The following is a 9,480-nucleotide window of genomic DNA, read 5'->3' on the forward strand; positions in this document are numbered from 1 at the left end:
ATCCCATTCCATCCCATTCCCAGCATAATACTATGCCCACCATGACAGACCAATTAAAAAAAAAAAAAACCAACCAAAACCCTGTGAGAGAAAATAAAGCACCCCGTTTTGTTGACTAATGGTTATTCTGATGAGTGCTTGCACACAAGGTCTCTGTACTTTGATCCCCTGTCTGATTGTAAACAAATATATGAAACTTTTACGGACGTATGTGTTGTTATTTACATAATTGGTATTTGTAGCTAGAGCCACAACAGACCTGGCACTACACAAACATAGATGAATAGGTGTAGTGTAGTTCAACAGACCTTACACTACTTAAAAATGTCTTAGCTACAAGCTAAGTTACAAGCACAAGCATTGTATCACCCTCCTACAGTAAGATAGGTATTAAAGCCTTTTAGTAGAACAAGCACATTATTCCAGACAGGGAGGACACTGTGTACCTGCATTCTTGGTCCCTTACCTTGCATCCTATTTTTGGACCTCTTCTGCTCTTGTTCTGCCTGTGAGCATCTGGAACTTAGTCCTGATTTATTCTACAGACTAACTCTTCCACATATTGTAAAGTAAAGGATTTTATTTAATATAAAAATCAAGTTTCACCACTGTTGCACCAGCTATTCCGTACATGCGTAGACGACGTAAAAACATTGCCTGAATTTGTGTTCAATATGCATTGGCACAACTCTAGGCAAGTAGACAAGATTTTGCCTATGTTTATGTTATAATAATGTAGATTTTCTGTTTCCATCTTCAATTATCTTACTTAATTCTATAAGTAATCTGCTCTGTTAAAGACAGAGCTATAAACTAGGTTTAGCTTAACTCTGTAGCTGAGCTGGCTATTCAGGGAGCTGTTCTCATTTCTTATGGAATCTGGCAGTTTGCAATAAATAGTTAGAAGTTTTCATTGACTAAAATCCCTGTCTAAGTACAGTAAGGTATCACTTCCTAAAGACAATGTTAGGCAGTTCTTCCAGATGGTTAATTGACCTGGTATAAGTGATGGTGATTTGGCTTTGCAGTGATGGCATTCTGAGCATTTGTATATCCAGAATGGTAGTAAACTATCAGCCTTCTGTATACTGTGGCTGACATCCTTCATTTAAAAAAAAAAAAAAAAGTAAATTTTTTTATATCCCCATGGTGCACACACTTGCATGTTCATTCCATTCAACATACACAGAGTGACACATTCAACACATCAGATAGTAACCATAAAGTATTAAAACTTTAAAAAAGTATTAAAACTTTAAAAAAGACTAAAAGAATAAGTAAAGGTTGAGTTCTATAGCGGCATTACAATATTCAGTAAAATAGTTCTTGGACATCAGTGGAGTTTTATATGAATAAGGGATGTAAGATGGTTTCCCAAGAGAATGAATCTGTGACTGATGACAGAATCAACCCATATTTTTATGATGCCTTTGTTTAGTCTGGTGTTTAGGGAAACTAGCTGAGACAAAAAGCAAGAATTAAGTAATCTCATACTGCTCTGTGGGGTATAGACTAGAAATCTAAGACATTTTAGGGTTTTTTGGTTTTTTTTTTTGTGAGACATTTGGAAGTCTCGTAACTCATGTAGGTGATTTTATCAGGTAATAGATTTTGCAATAAAATCTCTTTAGGAATGCTTCAAAAAATGCAACCAAGTGGAAAAACAAACAAATAAAAAAGGCTTTAGCTTTTGAACACAGAATGTGGATTTGTGTTACACTTTACCCACATAACTAAAGACCCTGCCTTGTGTTAAATTGTGGAGATCATACAATCACAGATTTTACCATCTGACTTAAAAGTAATACATCAGAAAAAAATCTGTGTAATCAGCTCTTTGATCTGACATATCCTGTACTAATACTACTGATAGAGCTAACTAAAGAAAGGAGTGGAGTTCTCTGTTTTAGGGTCAACTTGCTATTAAAAGTGGTATGAATCCACAACTGCAAACTGAAACCAGCCCAAGGACCAAAGTGCACACTGACTGACACCTCTCCTTTTGATCATTCTTGATTCCCACAAGCTAAGCATTTTCGACATGCCTGGTTTTTCACTGCCTTGTTGCCTTTACAAAGTTTCTAAGAAGGATGGATTACTTAGTGTTAGGATGGCTGTATGTGTCACTTGCTGTAGTGCATTATAAGAGGATGGAAGTGCCAGAATCTAACTTTATTAATTTCGTTTTTTTCCCCAGTATACTCCTTGGGTTTGTGGGGTTTTTGTTGTTGTGGTAGTTGTATCCACCACCTTACACTCAGAGATTATCAGCCATTCTTTTGTACAGGAAACTGAAGGTCGTTGTTTTGGGAGGACACCTTGCGCTTGCAAACATGCATACCACAAATGGAAATGTTTTTCCATCTGTTTGAGCGAAGTTTCCTGAGGCAGTGGGCCGCGCCTCATGCAGTTACAACATGGTAGTACGGTGCTTGAGGAAATGCAAAACCAGAGCGTAGTAAGGGGGCCATCCAGTGGACTCCTGTGAGACATACAGCCAAGACAAACCAACATTAAATAATGAGTTTTTCCGCCTTTTCGTTTGCAAGATGTTCGGTGTTCTTCTTTTGTCCAAAACCTGCTTGTACTACTAAATGTAAAATTCCTTTATCTTTTGTGTTGGTTGTAAGGAACTAATTTGCCCAGAAACGTGAAAGTTTTTGAAGATCAGGGTATAGAGCTGTATTTGCTAGAATTTTCTAGGTTAGTTTCAACTAAACTGTGAAGACCAAGCTCCATTTTTACTTTTTTTTTCCAGTGTATGTGATGGAAAAGGAAATATACCATATAAAACTGAATGAGGTTGGAAGATATTCATTCATCCCTTTGATTTCTATTCTGAAATACAGTTTAATCCTAATGTTTTTAGTTTTAAGTGCGGAATATTTTAACTGAATTTAAAGGGTTTCCAAATTCTCATTAAAGATTTGTTTAGATCATTTCCAGAGATTCTTACAGGTGATTTATATATTTTTTTTTCACTTACCAGAGTAAATTGAAAAACAATGGAAAATTATTAATTTTAATGCACAAGATTCGCAATCCAGAAAATATTAGAGGGTAGCTCAAGTAGTAAGGAGAAATTGCCAGTCTTTCCTAAGCTTGGAGAAAATGTTAATTGAAAAGAAAATTAAAATTTATCTTTTTGCCAAATAACACAGCACATAGTAGATTTTTCGTATCATTCTTACTGATCAGAACCTGACCAGGGTTAGATCTTCAGTAAAATAATTTGACTTTGTTTCTTGGCAAAGAATACTTTTATAGTTATAATGTTAGACATAGTCACAAATTCAGCAAAACATGGAACTGAGCAACTGTTAGTTGAAAAGGTATGAAAATTTCAGCACAATACCAGAGATGGCCTTCAAATTTTTATTTCTTCCTGTATGGTATGCTCCTATGAGGCACCTCTTTTGAATTTCTCACCAATTAAAAACTATCAGTGTAAAACAGTGTCCTGAGTGCAGCTTTTCTGAACCTTTTGAATCTTTTGCTGAAGATAACCTGACATAACGGTCATAACAGACACAACAGTAAGTGTGGTTTTTGAAGTATGCCTCTCCTTAACTCTTTTATATCAGGCAACTTCAGGTACTTTGTCCTTTTTTATTCACCTTTTACTAGAAGGTAAGCAAATCAAGTTTTGTACAATCTTCGTGAGAAGTCTAGGTAAGTAAGTGAAAAAAATCTGAATTTAGCCAGGTTAGGATATCAAATAATTGATGTAGTTCCACATCAATGAACAAAAACATGAATAAAGAGCATGTTCATAAAAATTAATAATCTTGTATTATGAATACAATAAGTAATGTGTCTAATAGTATTTGTTACTTCACTGTCTTTTTGATATAAAAAAATTAGAGCTTTGAGGACATTTGAATCACTCTTTTAAACTTGTTTATTCATTTTACTACAGAATCTGGAAGCCCATAAGTCTCATACAGGTCTAAAATGAATTCACATACAAAGTTGAGAACTACATATGCAGTAGTTCAGGGTATCACTTCTTAATGCTGTAGTATATGGACTGTAGCTCCGGCTGACATACCATTGCAAAGCCCTACATCAGACAGGTCAGCAATTTCCTCCTGTGAATTTTGTAGTACATGCCTATGCAAATTTGTCTGTTAAACAAATAAAAGCCTGGCTACAATTTATCTTCTTCTGTGTGGCTGAAAGCTGTGCTCAGAATTGTGTTAAATTGTTCCAAGCATGTTTTTCGGCTGTTCCACTGGATTCCTGGGCTATTTTGAGAGCACTCCTTCAGTTGATGAAAATGTTTTTGCTGCTGTTACGTTCAAAGTACAGTTCTTTTATATTTCAGAGATGATTGGATAATTCTTTTTATAGTCACACTAATATTAATAATTTGTTTTCATTGAGAAATTAAAGCACTTGAAAATCATGTATTCCAGGAGAAACACTGCTCCTTTTTCAGCTTTTTACTGCTTTGTAATTTGGGGATGGTTGGCCAATAGGAGAGAACTGAGCAGATGCTGTTCTTAAATGCAGCTTGATCCCTATACTTTTACACGACCACCAAAAGAATTGTATGTTCAGCTCAGGCGGTTTGCTGGTATTCCACAAATGCAAGCTGGAAACTGCCTCTGTGTAAGAAAACCACAGTATGTCTGCTGATGCCTTTGATCAGGAAGAGCAATACCTTTGTTATAGTTGTTACAATAAGTATGGATTGTGTTTGAACAGAGTTATTATGCGTGTGTTGATTCAAAGGTGCACAATGCAACCCTGTGTTGAATTCTCTCATTTAAAGAAACTGAGGTAGAAAGCCATGTATCAGGATCCTCTGCACCAGGGACAGCCTCCCATAGCTGTCTAACTATACTGGAAGTCCAGAACATCTTGAAATGTCATGTAAAGTGGCCATATTTCACATACTTATCGCATTGGAAGTCCAGTTTTGTATTTTGAATAAAACAGTGCCATATTATTTTGTCCTTTCTTTATGTCAGTTCAATAAAATCCAGTTTGGGCTGGTTTAAAACACATTTCCTGCAAAATAGCTTCTTCTCAAAGCAAACATTAAGGAATTGTAAATAGAATACATTTAGTTAAAAGGTACAATTTAATTATTTTATTAAGCTGGCAAAACAATTCATGCTGCTATGAGATACAAGGCATTCAGGCCTGAGGCCTGTTACAGTATACATTGCATACCACGTGTCCTGCTAACTCAAAACAGGACAGAAAGTGGTGCTTTGTCTTTTCTCATGGTAATTTTACTCCTTGGCCTTCTTGCTTCTTGGGTTTTAGGTTTTGGTTTGGTTTGGTTTTTTGGGGGTTTTTCCTTTTTTTTTTTTTTTTTTTTTGGTAGTATTGGCTAGAAGAATGCAGTTTCTTGCCAGCACTGGGCTGTTTTGTATGTTGAGGGAGGACAGATCAACAAATAGACCTTCTGTATTGATTTCCAGCAGAACTGAGAGGAAATAATCCAAAACATACCCTTCTTTCATCTGTTTCAAAGGTCTGGAGCTGGTGAAGAGGTCTGACTTTAGAATATAAGAACAGGTTTTAGAAAATGGTAATTTAAGAACATGTAATCATTTCCCATGGTGGAGCTGGTAGATAAAATAAACTAAAATGACTGTTTTGTTATAGAATATACTTCACTGGCTTATTTTTGTTGTTCGAAATATACCAGTATGTTACAGGATTCATAGTTACTATATGAGCAACTCCTGTGTAGAAACTAAACTGCTAGATGAGAATGTAAAACAGTCTGTGGTATAATCTCTTTCAGCATCTTAAAGCAAAAAAGGGCAAATCTTTCCATCTAGGTTTTTTTATCATCTTCCCATGCAGTTGTTAACAATGAGGTGGAATAGCTGATCTTTTCCTAGACTTTCATTGTGGGGCAGCACCAAGCTATATTTGATTCATCTGTTCGATGAACTTCACAGTTATTGGAGAATAGAAAGCATTTTCACAGCGCACTCTGAGAAAGGGGCACTTTATTTCTGAGTGTAAATTGTGAGCTCATGAAATAACACTGCAGTTAGGGACCTATTTTCAAAATAAATTGATTTCAAAACATGACTTTAAATTACTTTCAGATTTTACATCTGCCTCTGACTTTCTTCGGCCAGATAGGAGGCTTTAGCATTGCATTTTCATGTTTTAAGAAAAGTTACTCTTGTTATGCTAAAGACCGATTCAAACAGAAAAGGATTGAAATAGAGTCTTCATTGTGCAGCTGAACGGGCAAATGTTCAAGAAGCAGAACAGTTACTAGGAGATCTGAGAAACCATAATTCACAGTAGCCCTAAAGCCTTTCTAGAGTCTGCCAACACAAGCAGGTTCCAAACAAAAAACCTCAGAGCCACTGTTTTCTAATAACAACTTCTTAGCTCCACCACCCCACCCTGGTTAATCAGACTCAGGAACTTACATGCTGCTTTTTTAATTCTCAGGCTCTTGTGAATTACTAGTGTGCACCACCAGTGTGATTGGTGATTTGGCCTATTTTAGACAAAGTAAGAGCAGCATGAAAAACTTTGGTATTCTGACACAAGCTGAAGCATAACATTCAAACCCAAGGAAACTGATAGTGGCAGTACCGCTGCATTGGGCAGTAAAGTTGTTCTTAGCATCTTTAAATGTAGCTGAACTTTACCGTTCAGCAGCGGGCTAAGGGGCAGCTCTTCCATTAGGGACAATGGAGTTCATTTCCACAACAACTGTACCATGAATCACCATGGTAATATCTTTATTTCCTTTGTGCTGAACACAGACAGAAGTAGTCCAAATGACAGCAACAAGGCAGGCATCATAACCACAGAAAAGCATGGTGCTGTAGCGCAGAGAGGAGGGAACTAGCTAAAAAGCATGACAAGTGCTACTGTCTTATCTCAGATTACAGCTACATTGCAATCTCTCTTCTTTGCCCCCCAAACTGCCTTCATTAGAAAGCCTTCTGCCTTCATTGACAATTAAGTAACACACAGATTTATGTAATAAAATTATTTTAATATTAACCATTTATAAATTAGCATCTCAGTGTACAGCCAATAAGCTCTTTGTTTGCCAAATGCATATCCCTCTGTGATAAGGTATATAATTTGGTTTAACAATGGAATTATACTAACATGTCTTTGGATTCTCTTGTCAGCAACTTTTTAGAGAAACGGTAGCTGTTCTGTTCATTAGCACTAATACTACAGAATTGCCCATAAAGTAGTTCCATGTTGGAGCAGGAGAACTGCTTGTCAACAGCCTACTCCAACCTTACGGTTAAAAAAAATGTTATTACTAGAATTATTAAAAAGAGTAAATATGTTCATTATATTTATTTGATTTATTTGATTAAGTTTCATAGTCAGAACTAGGACCTGAGTTCTGAGTGTTTGAGGTATTACTCAAACAGTTTATTTAGATTTCTATTTAAAGTAAGACATGATAAGAGATTATAATAAATGATACCGAGAATAGGCTTGCAGGCAAGAACGGATAAGGGTTGTAGTGTATTTCTATGTCTAGCCTGCCCTATCCTGTGGAGCATTATACTTTTTGTGGATTTTAATGCATTTTATATATTAAGGGGAAGCATAGGGAGTAAAAGTTCTTCTAGGCTAAATGACTAGAAACTAAATGTCTATTGTGCCTCTAATTTCACAACCAGGCTTTATGACTGAGCTGATCCTGTCTGTTTACATGGTTGTTCTGTATTTACACAGGTAGTTCTTAACTTTCAGCAATCCATGGTAAATTCCTGTCCCTATGAAATTCAAATTGAAAGTCAGCTTCAAGTCGTACAACTGGGTTTAGGGTGTTAGCTGAAGGAAGCTGAAAAATTATGACAAGTATATTGAGATTAATCTTAGGTTATAAATAAAAAGATTAATTCATCATCATGAATTAACGTAGTGCTTTTGAATACTGAACAGGTGACTAAAAAGCGAAAGAGAATGTTGTCACGGCGTCTCTTTGCCCATAAAAGTACTGGACCCTGTCCTGCTGTAAAGACTAGAGGAACAAAGCCAGAGATATACTCACTTCAGTATGAAGCTAAATATACTGCCATTTAGGCTTGCAGATGGCTTATAATGAAGCTATGTTGTGTCTGCATTTCCAAATTGTCAGTTCAAAGCTATCAAAACCTTAAATATGTTTTAAGTAATCAAGAGGAGAGCTGCTGAATTTTTCAGTTACTTGTAAAAAAAGTAGATAATGCAATACTGAGAACACTGGACACATAATTAAGAAGACATTGTAGAACTCTTACAGTAATATAATCTACCAACGAAGAGATTACTTGGGGTTCGTGTTTGAGGACTTAGCTCAATGTCCTTCTGGACAGAAAATTTCATATAAACAAATGTTTTATTCTCACCCGAAGGACTTTTATCCTATTTCCATGTTCATGACACTCCTCCCAGAAGCATTTTTTCCAGGCATAAATTCCTCTTCACCAGCAGTTATCATAGAGTAATGGAGGTTGGAGGAGATCTCCAGAAATAATGTAGTCAGATCTGTTGTTCAAAGCAGGGTGAACTCAAACATGTTCACTTGTGTCTAATCACTTTTTGTCTAATTCATGGCCAATCTTGAGATCCATCTCATCATCAGGAACAAATCTTACTTAAAGTTCTTGTTGTCATCTACTGCAAGAACTGGGTTTTGTGCTGTATCCAGATTACAGTAAACTCCAGTTTCAAAAACATTGAGTAATATCCCTGTTAATTATTAGACTAATTTAAATGATAGACAATTGAGAAGAATGAGTACTGTCCAGATTTTGAAATGTCTCTAGGAATTTGGCAGATGGTCTTTAAAAACATAGCTAGTTGTTAATATCTCAAGAACATGGTTTTGGGGAAAAAAAAGAAAATGGCAAAGGCACCTCTGTATGACAAGGTGAAATATTAATTTCTCTACCCTGGAGTCAAGGCATATCTCAAGAATAAAGCTTAATTGTCAGCAAAAATTGCCTAACTTTATCAATACAGAACGTATTTCTTTATAGTGTTAATCAACATATGATAGTGGTTAATACTAGTTTTAATACTAATGTATTAGTATGACTCATAGTCTAGCTTTTGAATAATCTTATTCAAGATAATTGCATAATTACTGGGAAAATATTAAAAGCATATCAGACAGAAAATGTGGAGGTTAGAATATATGGGTCTTCTGAAAGTGTACTTTGAATTATATATCCCTTATTTCTAAATAACAGCCTTATACGTGGAAGCTTAGACTGAAGACAGAACAAACTCATAATTCATTATTAATTAACTACTTTCCATCTTTCTAAGCTGTCAAAGTAATGAAGTCGAAACCAGACTGAGAAATCCTGCAAATTCTGTAGTAAAGGTGCAGTGAATAATGAAGAACGCATGACTTTCTAAATAGCCAAAATGCAAGTACTCCACGTGCATGGATAGCTATATTCTTCTTTTCCCCCCCCCCCCCCCCCCCCTACATTTCTTAGATGGGGGAAAAAAAAAAAAAAATAT

The sequence above is a fragment of the Strigops habroptila genome, chromosome Z (genome assembly GCF_004027225.2).
Source record: "Strigops habroptila isolate Jane chromosome Z, bStrHab1.2.pri, whole genome shotgun sequence".
Lineage (NCBI taxonomy): Eukaryota > Metazoa > Chordata > Aves > Psittaciformes > Psittacidae > Strigops > Strigops habroptila.